Raw genomic sequence first — 25,239 nt, forward strand, 5'->3', positions numbered from 1 at the left:
AATACCTTAACATAATAAAGGCCGTATATGACGAACCCTCAGCTAGTATCATAAATAACAGTGAAAACTGCAGCCCTTTGCTCTACATACAGGAACATGACAGGGCTGTCCCCTAACACATCTGCTTTTCAATATAGTACTGGAAGCCCTCGCCAGAGCAGTCAGGCAACAGAAAGAAATAAAAGGCATCCAAATATCAGGTTTTTTAAAAAATGTATAAGATTTGAAATATTTTTTCAAAGATAGATTTCATTCAATATTTTGACTTTGTCGCTTCTTCTCTACCTACATACTTCCTGTCCCAGGTGTCCTAGGCACATTCCTATGCAATACCACCTCTGGCCTTGCACCCCCTCGTCTTGAAAACAGGTGAATTGACACTGAGGTAGTAAAGGATTTCTGGAAGCTATTCCTATAGTTGTATGAATAGCAATGACAAGAAAGAAAGAAAGAAAGAAAGAAAGAAAGAAAGAAAGAAAGAAAGAAAGAAAGAAAGAAAGAAAGAAAGAGAGAGAGAGAGAGAGAGAGAGAGAGAGAAAGAAAGAAAGAGAGAGAGAGAGAAAGAAAGAGAGAGACCAAAGGGACTGTGAACCATATAAACATATCTCACCAAAAACAAACTTACAAAACAAAACAACCTGAATTATCTCTAACTCAATATATGGGTTCCAAAATTGCCAATGGCTACTCAATACACTCATCAGGAGGGGAGGAGTAATTGGAGGAAAAAAAAAAAAGAATTCTTAATAAGTAGTGATTGAAAAAAATCTTACTCTTTCAAATTTTACAGAAACTGTTACTTCTAAATATACTGATAAGTTTCCTTCCCAAGGCCTTGGAAGGGACTTATGCCAGAGAGGGACCTGAAACATAACCTTTGTAGTAGTTCAAGACACACGCCCCTTCATGATTTTTTCTTGTTAACTCTCTCCTTTCCTCCTCTCTTCTCTACTTCTCTTTCTGCCTTGATTGATTGATTGACTGATTGTCCTTGGTTATTCTGTAGTGCAACTCTGCTGACAAATTCACCCAGGCTACGCCATAAAAATGGCAGCATGAGGATAGCCTCTTGAAATCTCCCCTGGAATTTACAACAAATTGAACAATTATAACAACACAAAGGGACTCCCTGCACAGCAGACAGGCAAGACTAAGAGGCACACTACTGAAATCATCTAAAGGTGGGCACATTGCACAAGTGGGGGAGGAGGGAAGGGAGAAGTACAGAGATTGGGGACATGCGGGTGCAGGATGCAGACCTAAGTCAGTGCTCAGAGCTCACTGCATCCCGAACTACCGCAGCTGCGGGAAAGGAAGAAACCTCCGACTGCTAGGGGCTCCGTTTACCATCCACAGGGCTGAGGGACAGCATATAACAAGGCTGAAACCAATGCTCATGGCAGAGACCTTGGAGCAAAGACTGAGAGAAGAAGGCTAAAAAAACGGTGGTTCAAGCCCTCACAAGCTGAGCACAGAATTGAAGACTTAGGCACTAAGCCTAGCCGCCCCCTCCTACCCTCCCAGAGCTTACCCTGCCCCCAGCTGCCCAGTGCTAGAAGCGGAACAGTAGCAGTGCCAGATCAAAAGAACAGAATATTTGCAGTTCTGAGAACTGTGGTCCACAGACACAGATTAGCAGCCCAACTAGTTCCGGCAAAGGGGAAGGAACTGTGGAAGCAGGACTCGCTGTGGTGGAGGTCACCACCACTGCTCTGGGCCACCTCTCACAACCCACCCCATCCCTGTCCCTACCTATCTGGGTGGATCCCTGCAGGAAATAAACAGAGCTACTGACACACACCATCTCTGAATCTGGTGCAGGAAGAGCTTTGGAACTTCAGAAGCTCTCCATACACCCCCACGGAGGTGGCACCCTATGACCCATGCAAACTATTCATAGAAGAGAAGCCCTCCTTCCAGAAAATACCCCCATTGTGTGAGAAGACAGAATAGTGCAGAGAAAACATAACACTACAGTGTGAGAGAGAACTAAAGGTTGCAGTCTGAGAGAAAATAAAACATTCTACCAACACCCACTGGAAAAAAGAAATAACTCTTTCTATCAACCTGTTGCAGAACCCCTCCTGTAGATGTCCAGGAAAAAAATAATAAAGCATTAATTGCCATGAATAACCAAGGTAATAAGACAGCCCAGAAAGAAAATGACAAGCCTCCAGAAAATTGAACTTAAAGACATGGAAATATGTGACTTAAATGACAGAGATTTCAAGATTGCAGTTCTTAAAAAAACTCAACGAGATGCAAGAAAGCACAGACAGGCAGTTTAATGAACTCAGAAATCACAATCAAAGAACAAAATGAACATTTTACCAAAGAGATTGAAATTTTTTAAAAGAACCAATAGAATTTTCTGGAGATTAAGAACTCAATAAAAGAAATGAAGAATGATATATAGTCAGCTTAGGTAGTAGAGGTTGACCAGATGGAGGAAAGAATCAAGTGACATAGAATATAGAAATCTGGAAATAACACGGAATGGGAGATGAAAGAGACTTGAGACTTAAAAGAAATGAAAGAACTCTACAAGAACTTTCTGACTCCATCAGAAACAGCAACATAAGAATAATGGACATACCAGAAGGAGAAGAAAGAGAGAAGGGAACAGAGAATATATTCAAATAAACAGTTGCCGAGAATTTCCCAAACTTGCCGAAAGAACTGGGGTCCTCGAATCCAAGAAGTAAATAGAACAACCTAAGTACCTCAATCCCAACAGGCATTCTTCCAAGGCACATTGTATTGAGGCTGTCAAAAATAAACTACAAAGAAAGAATCCTCAAGGCAGCCAGGGAAAAGAAGACGGTAAACCTACAAAAGAAAGCCCTTAGATTATCATCAGATTTTTCAGCAGATACTCTACAAGCCTGGAGAGAGTGGAATCAAATATTCAAACTATTGAAAGAGAGAAATTATGAGCCAAGTATAACATATCCAGCAAAGATACCCTTTAGATATGAAGGAGAATAAAGACCTTTCCAGACATACTGAAACTGAGGGAATTTTCTAGCACACAACCTGCACTACAAGAAATGCTGAAGGAGGCTATTTGACCAGCATAAATAGGGATAATTTGTGACAACCAAAACATAAAAGGGGGAGAGTAAAGGCCTGAACCGGAATATGGGAATGGAGAAAAGTAAGCGTGCTGAAGAAATGGAATACACTCTAAAGATCAAACTTTCTTTACATAAACTTAATGGTAACCACTCAAAAAAAAAAAAATCCAGAACTGAAATATGTAACATAATAAAAGAAGAAACAGAGGGAAATTCATAGAATACCACCACACAGAAATAATAGACAACAACAAAAAGGCTAAGAAACAATGGAGACACAGACTTACCAGAATACCAAAGATAGAATGATAGGAAATCCTCACATATCAATAATCACCCTAAATCTAATGGACTGAACTCAACCAATAAAAGGCGCAAATAGCAGAATTAGATAAAAAAACTAAACCCAACCATAGGCTGCCTCTAAGAGACACATCTGAGCTACAAGGACAAACAGACTCAAAATGAAAGTGTGGAAATTGACACTCCAAGCAAATGGTATCCAGAGAAAATCAGGTGTAGCCATTCTGATATCAGATGAAACAGACTTCGAGATAAAAAAGATAACAAGAGACAAGTATGGACATTTCATAATGATAAAGGGGACTATACAAGAAGAAGATACATAGTCATCAATATTTATGCCCCAATCAGGGAGCACTGAAATATACCAAGCAACTACTAACAGAACTAAAGGGAGAAATTGACTAAAACACATTATACTAGGGGACCTAAATACATCATTGTCAGCTATGGATAGACCAACCGAACAGAAAAATAAATAAAGAAATAGCAGCCCTAAATGACACATTAGATGAAATGGACATAATTGACATTTATAGATTACTTCATCTAGAATATCAGACTATACAGTCTTTCTAGTGTACATGGAACATTCTCAGCATAGACCATATATTGGGACATAAAACTAGTCTCTGCAAATTTAAGAAGATTGAAATCATACCAAGCATATTCTCTGATCACAAGGCTATGATATTGGATATCAACTGCAAAAAGAAAGCAGGAAAAACACAAATATGTGGAGATTAACAACATACTTTTAAAGAACGACAAGTCAAAAGAAATATGAGTTGAGTCAAAAGATACATAGAAATAAATGAGAATGAAAATACATCCTACCAAAATTTTTGGGATGCCACGAAAGCAGTTTTAAGAGGGAAATTTATATCATTATAGGCCTATCTCAAGAAACAAGAAAAATCCCAGAAAAATAACCTCACCTTACACCTTAAAGAACTAGAAAAAGAAGAACAAATGAAACCCACGGTCAGCAGAAGAAAGGAAATAATAAAAATCAGAGCAGACTAGAATGAAATAGAGAACAAAAAGATAACGGAAAAAATTAATGTGACAAAGAGCTGATTCTTTGAAAAGATTAATAAAATTGACAAACCCTTGGCTTGACTCACTAAGATAAAAAGAGAAAAACACACTAATAAAACAAAATCAGAATGAAAGAGGGGAAGTTATCACAGACGTCACAGAAATACAAAGGATCATCCAAGAATACTATGAAGGACTATATGCACCAAATTCAATAACCTAGAAGAAATGGACACATTCTTAGAACATATAGCCTTCCTAGCCTTAATCACAAAGATTGGAACATATAAATGAACAAATCACCTGTAAGGAAATTGAACCGGTTATCTGAAACCTTCCCAAAAGCAAAAGTCTGGGACCAGATGTCTTCACTGGTGAATTCTACCAACATTCAAAGAGGAACTAATTCTACCAAACATTCAAAGAGGAACCTGTCCTACTACAGTCTTCCAAAAGACTGAAGAAGAGACAATACTCCTTAACTCATTTGTTGAGGACAATATTACCCATATACCAAAACCTGGTAAGGATAACACAAAAAAAGAAAATCACAGACTAATATCTCTGATGAATACAGATGCAAAAATCCTAAACAAAATTCTAACAAATCGAATGCAACAATGCATTTAAAGATTATACAATCACGACCAGTGGGATTCATCCCAGGGGCACAAGGATGGTTCAATATATGCAAATTCAGCAATGTGATACACCACATAAACAAAATAAAGCACAAAAGTCTTATGATTATATTAATAGATGCAGGAAAAGCAGTTGACAAGATACAACATTCATTTATGATGAAAACACTTAATAAAATGAGTATAAAAGGAAAATACCTTAACATAATAAAGGCCATATATGACAAGCCACAGCTAATCTCATAATTAATAGTGAAAACTGAAGCCCTTTACTCTACATACAGGAACACGACAGGGCTGTCCCCTAACACCTCTGCTTTTCAACATAGTATTGGATGTCCTTGCCAGAGTGATCAGACAACAGGAAGAAATAAAAGCCATTTAAATTGGGAATGAAGAAAGTTAAACTGTCACTCTCTTTGCAGATGACATGATGCTACATATATAGAAATCCCTAAAGACTCCACCAAAAAGCTATTAGCAACAATAAACAAATACAGTAAAGTTCGGGCTACAAAATCAATGTACAAAAGTCCATTGCATTCCTATATACTAAAAATGAAATACCAGAGAAAGAATAAAAAAACAAAAACACAATTCTGTTTGCAATTGCAACAAAAAGAATAAGATACATAGGATAAGCTTAACCAAGGATATGAAAGACCTATATGCTGAAAACTATAAGACATTTTTAAACAAATTGAGAAGAAGCACAAAGAAAATGGAAAGACATTCCGTTATCATGGATTGGAAGAATCAACATAGCTGAAATGGCTGTATTATCCATAGCAATATACAGATTTAATGCAATCCCATCAAAATCCAATAGCATTTTGTAAAGAAATAGGACCAAAAATCATCAGATTTGTAATGGAACCACAAAAGACCCCGAACTGCCAAAGCAATCCTAAGAGAAAAAAAACAATGCTGAGGTATCACACTCCTGACTTTAGCTTTACTACAGGACAACAATAATCAAACAGCATGGTATTGGCAGAAGAACAGACACAGCAGAACAATGGAACAGAATAGAGAACCCAGAAATAAAACCACATAAATAGGGACAGATAATTTTTGACAAAGAAGCAAAAAACATAAATGGAGAAAAGACAGCCTCTTCAATAAATGGTGCTGGGAAATTGGAAAGTCACATGCAAAAGAGTGATACTGGACTGCTATCTGTCACCATGTACAAAAATTATTCAAAATGTATCAAAGACCTAAACATGAGACCTGAAACAAAAACTGCGTAAAAGAAACCATGGGTACTAAACTTATGGACCTTGGGTTCAAAGAGCACTTTACGAATTTGACTCCAAAGACAATGGAAGTAAAAGCTAAAATAAATGAATTGGGCTATATCAAACTTAAAAGCTTCTGCACAGCAAAAGAAACCATCGACAAAATAAAGAGACAACCAGCTGAATGGGAGAAGATTTTGCAAACAATGCCTCCGATAAGGGGTTAATATCCAAAATATACAAGGAACTCATACAACTCAACAACAAAAGAACAAACAACCCAACTGAAAAATGGACAGAGGACCTGAAGAGACATTTCTCCAAAGAGGACATACAATTGGCAAATAGACCTATGAAAATGCTCAACATCACTAATCATCAGAGAAATGCAAATAAAAACCACAATGATATCACCTCACTCCAGGTAGAATGGCTATCATCAAGACAAAGCAATAAACAGATAATACAAATAATAACAAGTGTTGGAGAGGCTGTGGGGAAAAAGGAACCCTCATACACACTGTTGGTGGGAATGCAGATTGGTGCAGCCGCTATGGAAGGCAGTGTGGAGGTGCCTCAAAAAATTAAGGCAGAATTATCATATGACCCTGCAATGCCTCTCCTAGGTATCTACTCAAATATCTGAAAACATTTATCCATAAAGACATGTGTGCTCCAATGTTCATTGCAGCTTTATTTACGGTGGCCAAGACATGGAAACAAACCAAATGTCCTTCGATAGATGAATGGATAAAGAAGTTGTGGTATACTGTACTACAATGGAATACTATTCGACTGTAAGAAAAGATGAAATAGTACCATTTGTGACAACATGAATGGATCTTGATATTATAATGCTAAGTGAAATAGTCAGACAGAAAAAGTAGAGACCCGTATGATTTCACTGATATGTGGTATATAAAACTGAAAACAACAAAAGAACAAGACAAACAAATGAGGAACTAAAACTCATAGACATAGACAAATATTTAGGGGTTACCAAGGGTTACCAGAGGGTAACTGAGGGCTCTATAAGAGGGCAAACGGGGTCTAATATATGGTGATGGAAAGAGAACTGACTCTGGGTGGTGAACACACCATGTAAGATATAGAATGCATTACAGAATTGTACACTTGAAATCTATGTAACTTTAGCAATTGTCACCCCAATAAACTTTAAGAAAAAAATATTCACCCAGGCCAGATTTCCCCATAAGGAGTTATCTACTTGAAATGCTTTACACCTTTATGAAATGCCAGCTACTAATAGCAGAATCTGTGCCCTATCAATATACGAATCACCTGTTGGTAAATCAAGAAGGCTGACTGTGCACAACACAGCCTGCTCTCAGCACGATTCCATATTATACCACTTAATTTTTAGGCTGTACAACCGGAACTCCTAGTATATTGTTGCGTGTTCACACAAAATCACACGACCGAACTTCTGCCTCAAATTTTAATTCAGAATTAAGTTTGAGGCCTCACTACCATCTTTCTTGTCCAAAGCTAGTTCTGACTATGCTCCATGTGATACAATAAATAAGAAAGTCAATGTCCAGTGAAATTGTGTGTGTGTGTGCAAGCGCGCGCGCGCGCGCGCATATGTGATTTCCTTCTAAATATCACATAGGAAAGGAAAATGGAGAGGAAACTGAGGCCCACTGGTAGGTTTTAGCCTCTTAAGGTCAGGTACTAATTTTTAACGAAAAACGTTAGGTAGGGAGAAGAAAAGGGAAAGATTCTTAAAGGGAAAAAGAAGTTTCATTTGAATGCATACAGGGTGTTGCCATGGGAACTCTGCTCCAAGTGTGAAAAAGAACATTTGTCCTGCCTGTTATTGGGAAGTCCATCATATGCTGGCAGCTGCAGAAACCTGATCTGTATTGCAAAATTTAATTTTCCACAGGGATTGGGTATGGATGAACGGTTAACTACTGATAAAAAAATTAAAACATCCCCCCAAAAGTTATACTTGTTATCGAAAACTCTGTCCTGATGACAGGATTCTCTATTATCTTTTCTAATTAGTATCACTTTCTAAATGCCTCCTGTAACTGCTGTAGAGACAAGAAAATGTTTGAGAACACACAATCCCGTTTAAGCCCTTTGTTCATTGTATTTTCCTCCTTAGACCAACTAAACTTCATATTATCATATATCATTTATATCAAATTTTATGACTCTAGTATTATTGCCAGAGAACAATACAGAAGTTCTGATTTATATTATTGTGAAAATTTATAAAGTGGTGAATTTTACTATCTGAAGTCAATACAAATAATAAAGCGGCCAGAGGTTTAGTCTTAAAATCCACATTTGTCCACAGTTGCAAGGTACTTTATGTTTTGGAGAATAACAATTATGCCAATTTTGTTCATAGAAATATGTTGGAGTAATTGCTTCTTATAGGCAGCAAAAGTAATTCTCCATTTGAGATGCAGTTTAACATAGTTGAGATTGGGGACCCTGGAGCCAGTCAGCTGGATTAATTCTTGCTCTCCCATTTACTAGCAGTATATGATCTTGAGCCAGTTCCTTAATCTCTTGCTGTCCCATTTTCTTTGTCTTTAAAACAGAGATTAAAAGTGATTCTTCATAGGATCATCAAGAAGATCAAAAGTTTTAATATAGGGATTGGCATTTTTTTTCTGTAAAGGACCAAAAAATAAATATTTTAGGCTTGTCGCCATATGGTCTCTGTGGCAATGAGTCAACTCTGTCATTGTTGTGTGAAAGCAGCAGTAGACATTATGAAAATTAACAGGTGTGGCTGTGGTCCAATAAACTTTGTTTACAACAACAGTGAGGCTGGATTTGACCCATGAGATATACTTTGCCAACTCCTGGTTAACACATAAAGTGCTTAAAATAGTGCTTAATTCATAATAATTGCTAAATAAATGTTAAATATATGACTATAAACATTGTGGAGTTTTTATTGTTAATTGTTGTTTTAAAATAGTAGAGCATTTTGAAATAATCCACATATCCTCAATACAAAGAGTCAACTGATTCGTAATGAATTCAGGACGAAATTTTTCAAGTCATGCAAATGACTCATTGTTTTGAACTCCTCGATGCAAAAGAGATGACACTTTTGCAGGAAATGTTATTGTGGAGATGTTGCTACTCAGGTAGGGTAAACAATACAATCCCCTTACTAAAAAGCAGAAGAAATGCATAATTAAAATGGAATGAGTAGAATAAGTTGCTCTGTGAAGATTTTTAATGTACCTTTGTATTAAAGGAATAATTTTAGAGAGCAAGAGTAAGTGGGCAACAATGGAAATCTTATCATTAGAATTGAGATAGAATTGAGACTAAAAAAGTATATTTGGAGAAGTGAAGTATCATCAAACTGTGATCACAGTTGATTATACAAACTAAGCTTTTAATGTCACTGATAATTCTACTGTGTTTGCCTTTCATAATGAAAATTTGGAAACCACTTGAAATTGTAACCATGAAGTAGCAGGTGGTGAAATTTCAAATGCCTATTTCAATGAAACTAGTAATATTTAAGTTCCAAACCTTCAAGATTTAAAGACTAGGGTGTCATATTTTCCTTCCAGGAAGCAGAGTTAAAAACTGCTGCTTAAATAGGTAATATCCAGGCTGCAATTTACCAAAATGGTCATGAAATAACTGTCCATTTCTCAAATCATTCAATCTCAAACCAACATAATTTTCCAAGTTTCACTTGCAAAAGTATCCATCAAATATATAAGTTGTGTAACAAGAACAATAATTTTAAAAGAAAATAAGGATAAACACTGACTAGCATGCATTATTTTTCCTGGGAAAAAAATTATTAACCAATAAAGACCCCCAAAAAATATCTGAGGTGAAAGATTAAATTGTCTTTTTATCTGAAACAGTTGTTTCTCTGAACAATTTGATTACAAAGCCCCAAGAAGCCTATATTCAAATTGATTTAACTAATAATGAACATTAAAAATAGCTTTTGGCTTTGCAAATTTATATTTAACTCATAAATTTATATTTAACCATGAATGCACACTGTACAAAGATTGAAGTTGAGCTTTCTATAAACAGTTTCTACATTGAAATTTTACAAATGCTCAGTGATGCTCAATTTCAAAAATCATGTTACTCTAGATTAATATAGAGCTGACTTTGAAAACCTGAAAATCTTATGTCAGTTTTTTAGTCATCAATGTAAATACTAGCCCTAAAGGGAACATTCCAAATTATTTAATTATTTGGATTCTATAAAGTGTAATTGTCTGATAACGAAAAGACATGGATCACAAAAAAAACATATATATACACAATATATACATACATGAATTTGCATCTCATCTTATTTTATCTGGGACAGGCCCTGTTGATGCCAGTTTTATAGATAGATCTCACTTTGACTCTCAGAAATACCCCAGTTCGGAAAATAATGTTTGTCGATGCACTTTCAGTTATTTATTTCTAGATGCTGTCAATAGACAGTATTTACCATGTGCCAAGCACTCTTCTAGTCCCCATATGTTTTTTGCTTTAATAAATTTATAAATAAATCTGTGTTTATTAATAAGCCCATAGGGGCTTCTACTTTCCCTAGGATATTAAAACAACTATTACACGCTATTACTGCTCAAAAGTAACTGTGTTGGCTTCTGACACTGATGGACTTCATTGACAAGCTGAGTAGTCCTGACTGAAATTAGAATCTTAAACAGAAATCATTGTTACAGTTGGATCGCATACAGCCCTGGCATCATGTAGCATCAAAGTCTAGAAAAAAATGAAAAGATTTCCAGGCTCTTATGTAAATTTGAGTTTGAGCTACCAGACTTTACATATTAATATGAAGTCCCTAACAAAGATAAGGTTGTACTTATAACACAAAGCTGATGGAACTAAATTCCAGTTTACTAACCAAGACATGATGAGGGCAAAATTGTAACAGGGTATTTGAAATTGCCTTATATGGAAATTGAGATAAGCAGACTGGAAATAATCCAATAAAGTTACTTAGCACAATTCCTTGTCCATTACTGATTCCCAGATGAATCTCCACATCAATCTTGAGTGTGTCATGTGCTTCCTCGCATATTACTTGATCCTTACAAAATTGTTAAAATGGTTTCAGGCAACATGATCCCCATTTTACAGATGCAATAACTAAGATTTACAAAAGTTAATATATTGACTTTTGTAATGGCAGGAAGTTGTGTGGCTTATGGAACGGATAAGCATACAAAATGTAAATTAAAATATACTTATTCATCATCTTCCACATTCAGATGTTCAGAATTAAACCTACTCCTGTAGTAATAGTTATGCACCTATATCTGCTCTCTGTTCTTCAGAGATTTTATATTTCCTACCCACCCTGATGAGACAGAACCTTATATGTGCCCTATGCCTTTTAGGTTCTGCTAGACATTCATATGTATGCAAGCCATGATATTTTATACTCTAATCACAGAGATAACATTACATAACTCCTGCATTCTTTTTGATAGAAAGCAGTCAATAAATCCAGCCTACACTCAAGAGGAGGGTATTATACAGGGTGTGAATACCTGGAGTCAAGGGTCATTGAACACCATGTTCAAGGCTGTGAACCACATTCGCAGCTTAAACAAGCAAAGGATACCAGGTTCATTTTATCCATTTCGGAAGGTACAGCTCCAGAGTGAGAAGAGGTTGGAGGTGTGATGAGTGGCATTCTGTGGAAGGTTAAAATTCCCTAAGAAAAGGACCTGCCTCCTCTGACAATGAGAGAAATGGCAATTCTGTATACGCTTCTGTTTCTGAACAACAGCAAACTCTCTCAGACTGTACCAGAGAAAGTGAGTCCTGGACCTCTTTCATTTAAAAGGCTATCAAAACTTTAGTCATGAATCTTAATCCAGAGTGACCAGGCATTCAAGGGCTGTGAGACCCAAGCAGAAATTATCTACCAAACCTTTTAAGTTATACTGCTAAAGCTAGTCTCACATCCTATTTCCAAAAGAGCTTTTGGGCCAAACTTTAAACTGCTGCTCTATAAACCAGGTTTTTACCTTGAGGCATCCAGGCTTCAACTAATTTAGAGGACAATCTTATCATCAAAGGAAATACTTTACTTGAAAAGTTGCAGACAGTAAAGGTGGGGGATTTTCCTGGACCACAACCAGTAGTCTTAACTCAGGGAACCTGCTTTGTGCTAAATTTTGAAGCCAGATTTCATGCCATAAAGAATGACAAACAGCCCCATTTTCCCAAGTTCCAGCTGAGAATTATCACCCACAATTTCTGGTTCTAGAGAATTATTAATGTCTTCAGCTTTTTAACCTTAGGTTTAGGTTAATCAAGGCAAGTTAGGGCAAAGGAGGGAAGGAAAGGGAAACAAGAAGGAGAAAATAAACTTTAAAAAGAAAGGAAAAGTCAATCTACCACTATAATGCAGGATCTCTGGTCCCGCTCCCGGTGGATGGACACAGAATACGGTGAGGCCAAAAAGGAACAACAACGGAGCCATAGACAGGGGAGTCACACCACCACATTCTCAATGGCGCTGGTCGAGACACAAAAGCAAACATCCACCAGCACCCCAATGAGGGGTCCCCCTGCACCCCAGTCTCACTGGTGGCCGGGCAAGACACAGGAAGCAGGATCAACATTATCCGCAAACCACAATCCACTTGCCAACAGCACTTGCTAGCCGCAATCCACGTCTGCTAACATAGCCATGGCAGTTACATTAGTGGCTAATGGCTAACTGGTTACAGCTGATGGCCATCTGATCACAGCTGACGGCCATCTACTACCTGAGCCAGCACCTTTCCACATGAGGTTGAGAGCCTCGAAAATGCTCTCTGGGACTCCGTCCCCACAACACTAACAGTACCATAAACATTATCTTTTTTTTAAACCAAATTGATGTCTTACAAATATCTTTTTAAATAAGACATCCAAGAGAGATCCAGGATGGAAGACTGGATAGACACTGTGCCTGCATCCTTCCATGAACACATTAAAATTACAACCAAATGATAGAACAACCAACCTGGAGAACCATCTGATATCTAGCCAAACAGAAGTTCTATAACTAAAAATATAAAGAAGAAGCCACAGTGACACTGGTAAGAGGGGCAGAGATGTGGAACGAGCCTCAAACCTCCCTGTAGTGGCTGAAAATCAAGAGGGATACCTCAGCCAGGGAGGTTCCCCTAGGAGGATCGAGAGACCTCAGGCACCCACACCAGGCTCCCCAGCCTGGAGTAGTGGTGCTGGAAAGGGGAGCCCCCACAACATCGGGCTGTGAAAAACAGTGGGTGTTCTGACTGTTCGGGTGAGACAGAAGACTGAGAAAGCCAGACATCCTCTCAAACAGCCTGTGCACAGACTCACTCGCTCACAGGCACTTACTTACCTTGGGCTCCAGCGGTGGGATGGTGACTCGGAGACATACGGGGAACAGACTGAGGAATGTGGCTTCAGGGGGAGGACTGGAGGACAGTTGACATTTTCCCTGTGAGAGGTCCTTCATGCAGCGGGCAGGCAAGCACCATCTTGCCTATGTTGAGCCCACCCCCCACAGGCCAAATCTGAGTCCGATTGGCCTGGGGAGCTCCGAAGCTCCACCCTGCTGACTCAGCTGGGACCCCACCTCACCTAACTTGAGCACCACTGAAGGCATTTTCTCCAAGAGCAGCAAGCCCCTCCCCCATTGCACTCTTTCTAGGGAAATTATCAGAGTCCCACGGACCCCCAGGTGGGCAGTGACTGACGTGTGCTCTGAGACTTTTGCTAAATCTCTCCAGGCTCAGCATTAGCACTAAACCAGAGTCTATATTAACATGGTGACCACAACTCTTCCCACTCTAATGACTGACTCCCTGAGACCCTGACCCACTTAACTCAAGTACCACATGAGGCTTTATTAGTGGCTGAATTTTAAGGGAGCTGGCAAGTGGCAGCAGGCTTCTGGGTGTCCTGGGTTTTTGCAGAGTTACTGGAGGCCTGATACTGCTGGCAGCCATCCTCGGTTCACAGCGTGGCCTCTCCCACGCACCTCCAGGTGCAGCACAGGCAGCAAACAACTGCAGATTGCTTGGTGGCTCCTACCAAGTAGCCCCCGACCAGTCATAGACAGTGTGGCTGACCTGGGCCTGGGGCCCTTCCCAAGAGGCCCCAAAACCAACATAATTAGAGATTAGATTCAGACCACAGCAGAGCACTGACTAATTAGCCCCACAAGTGGCACACATAAATGGTGGTCTCAACATGCACCAGAGCCCACTGGGGCAAATCCCACTCAGTAGGGTAAGCCCCCACCCCTTCTCCCCCCATGCAGCAGCCCATAAACTATAGATGTGGCCAAACCCCATGGCCAATCAGCCTGAGGGTCAATCACACCCACTGACATGCCAATAGCAATCAAGACTCAACTATAACAGAAGGTCACACACAATCCATACAAGGGACACTCCTGGAGCACCTGGTACAGGTGACCAGAGAGATTGTCAGCATTTCACAGGGCACCTACAACATAAGACTATCCTGGCCAAGACTGGGAGACACAACAGATCTACCTCATACATAGAAACAAACACAGCGAGGCAGCCAAAATGAGGAAATAAAGAAATGAACCTCAAATTAAAAAACAGGAGAAAACTCCAAAAAAAGAACTAAACAAAATGGAGCCAAGCAACATACCAGAGACAGAGTTCAAAACACTGGTTATAAGGATGCTCAAGGAACTGAGTGAGACTTCGACAAAGAGATAACAAGCATAAAAAAGGATGTAGAATCTATAAAAAAAGAGCGAGTCAGAAGTGAAGAGTACAATAACTGAAAGGAAGAATGGACTATTCTCAGCCATGGGAGGGAATGTGTTCCCTGGTAACAACATGGATGGATTTGGAGGGTGTTGTGCTGAGTGGAGTATATCAGACAGACAAAGACGGATGCCCTGTGATTTCGCTTATGTGTGGAATCTAAGAACAAAATTAACAACAACAACAACAAAAACAGAAACAAACTCATAGATACAGAAAACATTTTGATGGTTGCCAGATGGGAGGGGAGTTAGGGGTGTGGGTGAAAGAAGGAGAAGGGATTAAGAACTACAAATTGGTTATTACAAAATAGTAGTGAGGATATAGGGTATAACATAAGGGATATAGTCAATAATATTGTAATAACTATGTTTGGTGTCAGATAGGTACTAGATCTGTTAGGGTGGTAGATGGGAGGGGTTAGGGGCAGGGTTGAAGGGATTATAAAGTACAAATTGGTAGTTACAAAATAGTCATGGGAATGTAAAGTAAAGCATATGGGTATATAGTCAATGATATGGTAATAACAATGTATAGTGATAGATGGCTACAGGGGGATCACTTCTGAAATTATATAAATATCTAATCGTATGCTGTACACCTGAAATTAATATAAAATAATATCGAATGTCAACTGTAATTGATAAATTTAAAAAGGGGGGAAAGGAGAAGGGGAATAAGAGGTCTAATGTCCATATATAAAACAAATAAGTCATGGGGATGTAATGTGCAGCATAGGGAATATAGTCAATAATATTGTGATGGCATAGTAGTGTCAGATGATTGGTGAACTTATCTTGGTGATTACTTCTTTAGGTATATAAATGCTGAATAACGTGGTATACTCCTTAAACTAATATAATATTGTATGTTAGCTATATTTTTAAGAAAAATCTTAAAAATAAAATAAAACAATAAATACATACATAAATAAATAAATAAAACATCCACAAAATAGCATATGATCTAGTCATAGCGTTATTTACCAAAATGACACCTATGCATGAAAATGTCTTTTTTCCACTTTTCACATAGCAAAATCCTATCTTTAAGGCCAAAGTAAAATATCATCTGTTCTAAGAAATCTTCAGTAATATCATCCTCTGTCCCCAGATTTAGCAGAATCTAATATCCCATAATCTGTCAAATCTAGTTCCAAAGTTTCTCCATTGATGGCTCTTGATTATCTCACCTCACATTCTATTCTTTTCTCTTCAATTCTCCTTCTAGGAATTAATAATACATTTGGAGAGTAATAAAATTCTAGAAATTGGGATCTAATAGGCAATATGCTAAATACTCATTATTTGTTAAAATTTTATGATTTAGCTAATATTTATTTAGCTCTTTGTTTTTTGAAGAGCAAAGGAGTTTAGAGAGGTTAAAAAAAAAAAAAAAAACTTGTACAAGTCACAAAACTAGGGGATTGTGAGACTGAATTCAATCTCAGCCAATCTGATTGCAATGGATAGTGAGCTAAGGCTGTATTAACATATCAGTATTCACTGAAGATATAGAGCCAGTCTGTCTCCTTTTCCCCAGATGAACAGTTTCAAGAGGACTGATAGTTCAATCATTCATGCATAAAAATTAGCTTAAATACAAATATTACCCATTTCATTAATAAATAATTGCTAAACTCAGCAGTGATATCTAGTTTGCAATGGTTGGGCCTGAGTTTTATGCATCTGAAATGTCCCCAGCACTTAGCAGAGTGCCTGGCACATCGTAGAAGCTCAAATTTTGTTGACTATATTCCTAAAAATAGTTTTGTATACATAACAATAAATATACTTAAAAATTAAGATGGTACTATATATACATCCTTTTTTTTTTAACTTGGCAATACATGATGAGCCTTTCTAAAATATCATCATATACGATTTTTGAGACCAAGATTTCACATAAAGATATACCATATTTAATTTACTACATCTGTGATCATATTGTGGTATATTTGGGTTGCATCCATAATTTTGTTAGTAAAATACTGTTAAAAAACAAAATTAAGCTGAATAAATCTAAAGATTCACTGATTCATAAATCGGGATCATCACATCTAGTAAACAGGAAGGAGCTCTGCTGAGGTGTAAATTAAAAAAAGGTGTTCATAGATGAGAAAAGGGCTGTAAAAGGAAATTTCTTAGCAAAGACTGCATTGTTTCAGGCAAAGTCCCCCTCCTAAGGGAGATGGAAGGGGTTTTTCAAGTGGATTATCTCACTAGTGCTGAATAGATAATTCCAGGAGACTGGGTAAAGGCTACTGGTACATTCCAGGGAGAGGCTGAAACTATAATTAGGGTGGGTATTAACTCTTGATTTGCTGACATGGGGCTTAGCATAAGTGATTCTATTTCAGGCCTATTGTCTCCTTCCTAACAATGTAAAAATTGTATCTTTCCATATATATGTTTCTATCTCTATCTTTAAAGGAACTAGAAGTGAAAATACAGATAAAAGGATATACACAATTTTACACTTTATTATTTACTTCCAATTTGCCTTTAAGAAAAATGTGTGTACCGGTTTAAATTCCTTTTAATAGCTAATCTGTTTTTTTGAGAAAACAATTATTTGTTTTATAATACACTGATCAGTTATGCCAGCCACTCTTGATAAAATAGTATACTATACACAATCCCGCCTATAAACCAAGTGTACTGGACAGCTGATGATATTCTCTAAGGTAAGTAAAGCACGGAGGTGGGGCAATTTTGTGATAGCTGTGCTGGAGCTAGGGCTGTAGGGTTGCCAGGGGAAAGGGATTTATAGGTAGAAGAAGGTGATAAATTCATCTTGAACAAATGGACTCAGAATTGCCTCTAGGAATTAAAATAGAATTACTTAGTGGGTAATTGGGTCTGTTGTTCATGGAGTCAAGTCTCAGATATAAATTTGGAAGTTAAGGATTCCTGACACAAATTTTCATCTGTTCAGTTAATTCATTTGTATTTTTAAATTTCTGGTATATAATTATAAATAACACTCATAAAAGGATACATTTGTTTATTCTTAACATCTAAGTAATTTGTTTTTCTCTTTTTTATTTCATGATTAAAATTCAAGAAAATAATTATAGTGTATGGGTCTTTGGTAATATTAAATAGTTTTTAAAGTTATCTATTATCTATAATTTATTAGTTTCTGCTTTTATTTTATCTATTATTTTCTTTCTCAAGTTTCCTTTATATATTTTGTTTTTTTCTCCGTCTTATTTTGATTCCTTAGTCTATTTATATTTATTACCTATTATATCTTAAAATAATGTTACCACCCTTGCTTGTGTGACCACATGCTATGTTCCTGTGAATTCATTCATTATTTAACATTCTACAACACTTTGTTTTAGGTTAACCTTGTATACAGTATAAAATTAGATTTTATTTGTTAACCCATTGTGACATTTTAGCGTATTTGAATGTTTTTTTCTACATTGATGTATTCAGGCTTACTTCTGTCCTTTTCTATTATGCTTCCTGTTTTCTTGCCAACATGTTTTATATTTGTGCAGTGTCTTATTCCATTAGAACTACACACTATTGTGATAATGGACATGATAAAGCTAAAAAATACAAGACCTTCTACTGATTGGCTTCTCCATTTTAATTTCTAGTCACTCTGCCCTTTACCATTTAGAATCAACAATATGCTTTTGTTTGCTTTACCATGCACTTTCTTGCCTCTCTCTCTATTTTTTTATTGTATATTTTACCTTTCAGAAAAGAGATCCCCTTACTCTGTTCCTTACTGACATTGGCTTGGCTAATGTTTATTTTGTCAATGATTCTTCAATTCCATTTACTGCAATCTCAATTCCCTGACCATCCTCAAACAAGGCTTTATGCTCTTGTGTTCCCCAGTATGCTGTGCGTATTTATACCCTGCTTTATAATTAAGTGCTTATGTCAGTTTTTCTCACTGAATTGTGATAGTCTCAAGTGCATAATATTTATGTTGGTCTTTCTACCAACTGGACATTATTAGGCATTTAATAAAAACATAATAAATATGCATTAGCATTGGTTGATTGAATAGATTAATGGACAATTTTATCAATTTAATTACAGGTTATTTTTAAGATTTCCAAAGTATTTTTCAAACTATATTTCCCTAAAAATTAGCAAGGATCCAAATCAGGCAACTTGCATTTTCTCCCACTTCTACATTCTGGGTTTTGATACTTTATACTTTGTAACTATGAAAACGTCTTACATATAAATGCATGTTCAAAATTGCCTGTAATTTCTGGTCATGCATTCACATGTTATGACCTTAGTTTAGTTTTCTTTTTTTGGCATTCTTGATTGCTTCATTACATACCTTTTCCAAGAAAGTTACATAGGTGTCAGCTGTATCATATTTGAATGTTCTTGAAATGGCCTTTGCACATGAAGTACAGACCTGCCTACTTATAAAATTCTTAAGTCAAACCTTCATTTTTTCCTTCATAATTATGCAGTCGCTGCTTCATCATATTCCAACATCTAGTATTACAAAGAAATTTTATGCCATCTTGATGCTTACCTTGAAGACAGTTTTATTTCTCCCTATTTAGTTCAAAAGTATTTATAGAAAACTCATAGATATATTAAATGAATAAATAATTTTAAAGTGAGAAAACCCTTCCTTTGCGTATTTTAGTTCAAAATATTTTGTAGAAACTTCAGCATTATTTTTCTTGTTCTGAGTTGTGACTTTCTGTTTAGGTGCATGTCTATACTTCTTAGATGAGATTGACACTTTTCATTCTTCTCTTTTCCAGTTAGCCAGATAAAAATTGGGGTTTATAATACTACAGAAGACTAGAACAACAGATACTAGGGAGAAAACTATTAAAAGCACTTCTTGTCTCAGCTTCCAAATACAGGAAGAAAATAAATGTGTACTACAGAAAACTTTATCAATCCAACCAGATTTGGGAAAAGGGAAAACAAATAGGCAAATAAATAGCATATTTAAAAAGCCCACGTTACTAGGTACAAATTAATCTTTATACGTTAGTAGCATATGCAGTTTGCGTCTTCTAAAATGCTGATGCTAAGGTCAGATTAGACACACGAGGCTTACTGATGGATTGCTTGTGAAGAATAAAGAGATTTGCACAGTCTGAAGACTAACCCATGTGAAAGGACAGAGAAAATGGAGGACTGGGTTAGAAGAAGACTGACTGTAGCTCACTTCTGAGAAAGTCTTGGCTAGGCCCCTGGTGACACGTCAAGCAAGAGTTGTCCATTGGAAGAGTTCTGTGCTGGGTGTGGATGGCCCACTCAATGCAGTCATTGGCTGGGAACAGTCCAGGGGAGAATGAGTGACCTTGAAGTAACTCGCATGGTAGATACTGATGCATGGCACTTGGAAACTGTCACTCAGCTGTGTTGTTCACAGCAACTTCTTTTCTACTAAGTCCACACAGTGACTGCTGTGACTGCCACACACACAGTCAACATATTTTATTCAGAATAAAATAACCTATTAAAAAGCACAGGTTATAAGTTAGGCTGAATAAGTCTACTTACTTACAAGTTCGGGCAATCAAGTTCGCGAACTCATCCTACAAAAAGTGCTACATACCTTATTGCTGAATCACTAGGGTCACCTTTGAAGTACTCCGTTTAGGAAGCTGTGCACTGATGTCAGTGCCCAGTCCACCCTTCAAAGCAGTTTTGGAACTCTTTTTCTGGAATGGCCATCAGAGTTGTCATCGTATTACCCTTGATGTCCTGAATGTCATCAAAATGTCTTCCTTTCAATATTTCCTTTATCTTTGGATAAAGAAAGAAGTCACTGAGGTCCAGATCAGGTGAGTAGGGAGGGTGTTCCAATACAGTGATTTGTTTACTGGCTAAAAACTCCCTCATACACAGTGCCGTGTGAGCTGGTGCATTGTCGTGATACAAGAGCCATGAATTGTTGACGACAAGTTCAGGTCCTCTAACTTTTTCATGCAGCCTTTTCAGCACTTCCAAATGGTAAACTTGGTTAACTGTTTGTCCAGTTGGTATAAATTCACAATGAATAATCAGTTCTTCTGATATCAAAAAGGTTAGTAACATCGTTGCAACAAGTTCACCAACGTAATTGTCAGATCTCGTGTATACTATTAAAATAGGTAGACTGAATAAATGACATTAAATTATTGATATAAAGGGTTTTAAATACACCATGTAAATTCAGTAAATAAGATAAGTTAGTAATGAAATATTATGTAACATATAATGAGCATAAATATAGGTAAAAAGAGTACATAACAATAAAAAAGACATGCAGAAATGGTATTTATAAATAAATATTTTGCATGCATTTTTTTACAAAGCTTCAAAATTTTAAAATATATGAAGCATTAAGCGACAGAATGACATATGCAATGAAGAATACCATATAATAAGATATTTTAACGCACTCTTATCAGAAATATATGTTTCATGTCATGTAGCAAACACTAGCAAAACTATAAATTAGGTGTATAGGAATATATATCTCTATGTGTATGTATAAATATATAAATACATACACACCTTACCAACACATAGAGACTATATACATGATGTTCAAGTAGAAATGGATTCTTTAAAATCTAGATTAAAATTCAATAAATTTTAAGTAATTTCATCATACTGCTGCGTTTTCTGACTACAGCACAATTAAATTAAAAAGCCATAAAAGTATATTTTTAATTATATATAACATAAACATTAAATGTTCTTAAATATATTTTTATCATAATGGAAAAATTACACTTTAAAATGACTATGGGGTTTGAGGAAATAACTACAAAAATGCAAAACATTTTGAAGTGAAATATAATGGAAGTATCACTGATCAAAACGTGTTGAGTGGAGCTATATTAGTAAATAGAGATAAATTTTGACGTCAAATGCATTTTAAAAAACAAGTGGATAACACATTAAAATGAAAAATATATAAAAACAGTAGAAAATTACACCTAAAGGAAATTGAAGGATATAATTAAAGATGGGTGGAAATTAATGAAATGGCCAACAAAAGAAATATTTATAAGGGATCCACAAAACATAAGATAAGATGTTTTTATTTGTTTTATAAGATTTTGACTTCATGTAGAGTTTTATAAAATGATGTAAGTCTGAAGTATAGATCATTTCTTTACATTTTTAAGAAATATTTTTTAAATTTCACTTACTTGTAATGTAGCTGAGTAGAGCAGTTAAGAATAATCACCTGATTATCTATGAAATTGTTTAGTTAGCACATGTTGCATTATATCATCTTCCATTATTTTTGTTAGTTTCTATTAGTGAGCATTGGCAAAATTTTCATTACTTTGTAGATTTTTGTGCTTGTGTTTATTTTTTCTGTTAAATTCCCAAATTACGTATTATATGAATGCTATGTTAAGTACTTAAGAAAACAGTCATTGGGTTTTTGCTTTAGAAGATTTACTCTATGAAAGATTTGTCAGGAAACAATTATATTCATGAACAGGTACAGAATGTAGATACCTGGAAACTGGATTGCTTGGGTCTTTCGGGATAATCATTTCTTACTTTACTAAATTGCCCATTTTCTCCAAAGTAGTTGTCAAATTTTATACTTTCATTTAGAATGATTTAATTTGAAATATCTTCAAACATTATTAAATTTCAAATATGGATTGATATTTTGCTAAATAGGAGCCATAAAGAAAATAATTCTGTGGCTGATTTAAGTATCTTATAATTCCACAATCTGCCTATGAATTTCTAGATTCTGCTTTAATTTAGACCTGGACTTTGAAATTGTCTCAGAGGTTCTAGGTTTATAACAGAGGAATCATGGCGACAATAATAATAATGTTCATTTAGAGTTTCTATTCTTTATGTAAAGCAAAATTTTAGTATTTCAGGTATTGACTGTGTCATGATAAGCCATGTTACACTGTACTCAAAAACATCTCCAAAATCTTGGTGGCTTACCACAAGAATGATTTATCACTCATGCTACATATCCTATGCAGACCAACAGAGAGACCATTTTTACTATGTTAGAGACCAAAGATAAAACTGAGGGTTGCTAGATGGGTGGGAGGGGTGGGGGGGTGGGGGGGAGGGTGAGGGGATTGGAGGGCAATCGGTGACCATAGGATGGCCACGGGCTTGAAAATTAATCTGGGGAACGTAATTTGGTGGTTACCAGAAGGTAAAGGGGTTGGGGGGTGGGGGATGAGGGTGAGAGGGATCAAATGTTTGGTGATGGAAGGGGAGCTGACTCTGGGTGGTGAACACACAATGTGATTTATGGATGATGTGATACAGAATTGCACACCTGAAATCTATGTGATTTTACTAACAATTGTCACCCCAATAAATTAAAAATAAATTAAAAAAAAAAAAAAAAGGGAGCAGCCACCATTTCAAAGATTGTCAAGTTTCTATGCTGGAAAGAGAATTTAAACGCTCAGAGTTTAATAGAACTAGTCAAATGTCTTACAAAATCATTAAGAAGGCTAAGAAATTGTCCAAACTTGTGACTACAAGGGGAGAGAGCCAGAAATATTTGGTAAACAGCACTGATAATTATCAAACATGCATTATCTCATTTAATTCTCATACAACCCCATGGGGCAGGTATTAATTTCACTATTTTAAAGATGAAGATACTAAACAGAGAAAAAAGCCATAAATGTATATGCTTAATGTCACAAAGACGGTAAGTAATGAGGCTAGGACCAAACCCCAGCCAGTCACACTATAGCTTTTTTAAACATTACTCTGTGGTACCTGACAACGGTGAGGGAAACAGAGAGAAAAGTGCCTGAAATTCTATTACATTAAAAACAGAGGAGCAAGTATGCTACTATTGCAGACTTGCTTCTTTTTACTCATTACTTCTCTAATCTCTTTTTATAACTATTCCAAGAAGTAATCTCTAGAAACCTTTTTGACCTTAGCCCTGCTAGAATTGCTTCCAAAATGTTTAGTTTATGCCTTGCGCTTTCTGATTATTGTTAATGAGTCAAAAGTGAGTGTTAAGAGATGCTTGCTTAGGAATCACACTTTTGGAAGTAATCATCATTTGTACTCTTGTATCTCATCATGAAGAAGAGCTTTTATTACTATGAAGTTGATGTCTTTAGCTCAAATAAAAGAGCTTCATAGGCACTAATCTTTATTTGATTTCCTTTCTAGTATGTCTCTGAATTAGATATTTAAAGAAACTAGAGTGGCTTAAATCAGGAAAGGATACTTATTATGCTAAACAAAAATATTTATAAAATATGGAAACTGAACCAGAAGGGTAAAACAAATTAGGATAATAAAATATATCAAACATTTATGTGGAAAGCATAGAAACAGAATAGACATAGAAAAGCATAGACTGTAATACAAAGTTCATGAGACAAAAATTTACTGAGTATGGAAAAAAAATTGAAATGAAGCTCAAGTATAATCATCTGAGTAACAAAATATCTGTGAACTACTAAATTGTTACTAAATTTGCCTGAACAAAGTGTATAAGGTAGCTTCAGAAACTTTAAATTTTTATGCTTCCTATGTATTTTTAAGAGTTTTATTTTCTTCTATGTAAAATGCCATCAAAATTAAGGCTCACAACATTCATATTTAGCTTTCCAACTGAATCAATATATTCAAGGGTCTTCATGCCAAGTTTCTTGAGGTGTTCAATAAATCTGTCATAAAGAAGATGATCTAAAACCAGCAACAGATACATTGATCTAATCAGTTGCAGGAAAATGCCCCATTTAGTGTCATAAACCTTTCAATATCCCAAAGTATTGGCATTTAGTAGACCAGAAAGCTGACTCATAGAAATATTTTTTTAATGTAGCAAAAACAGCAAACAATAATCATCTTTCAGTATACAGCAGTTACTGTGGACATGGTGTAAATTATTTCCTACTGAAGACATAAGTATTACACAAATAAAATTAGATGCTAAGCTCTCAGATAAGGAGCCAATCTTCTATTAGATAAGGAGCCACATCTAATGGCTCAGATAAGGAGCCATTAGAAAACATCACATTACAGAATAATCATATTGAAAGGTAACTAAAAATAACAGTCCTATGGTTTCAGATAAATCCAGAATCACTCTTTTAAAAAAAATCTTATAATGAATGTATGGTTGAATGGAAATCAGAAAACCAGGGCTCTGTTTATAACTCCAGCAC

The sequence above is a fragment of the Rhinolophus ferrumequinum genome, chromosome 5 (genome assembly GCF_004115265.2).
Source record: "Rhinolophus ferrumequinum isolate MPI-CBG mRhiFer1 chromosome 5, mRhiFer1_v1.p, whole genome shotgun sequence".
Taxonomy (NCBI): Eukaryota; Metazoa; Chordata; class Mammalia; order Chiroptera; family Rhinolophidae; genus Rhinolophus; species Rhinolophus ferrumequinum.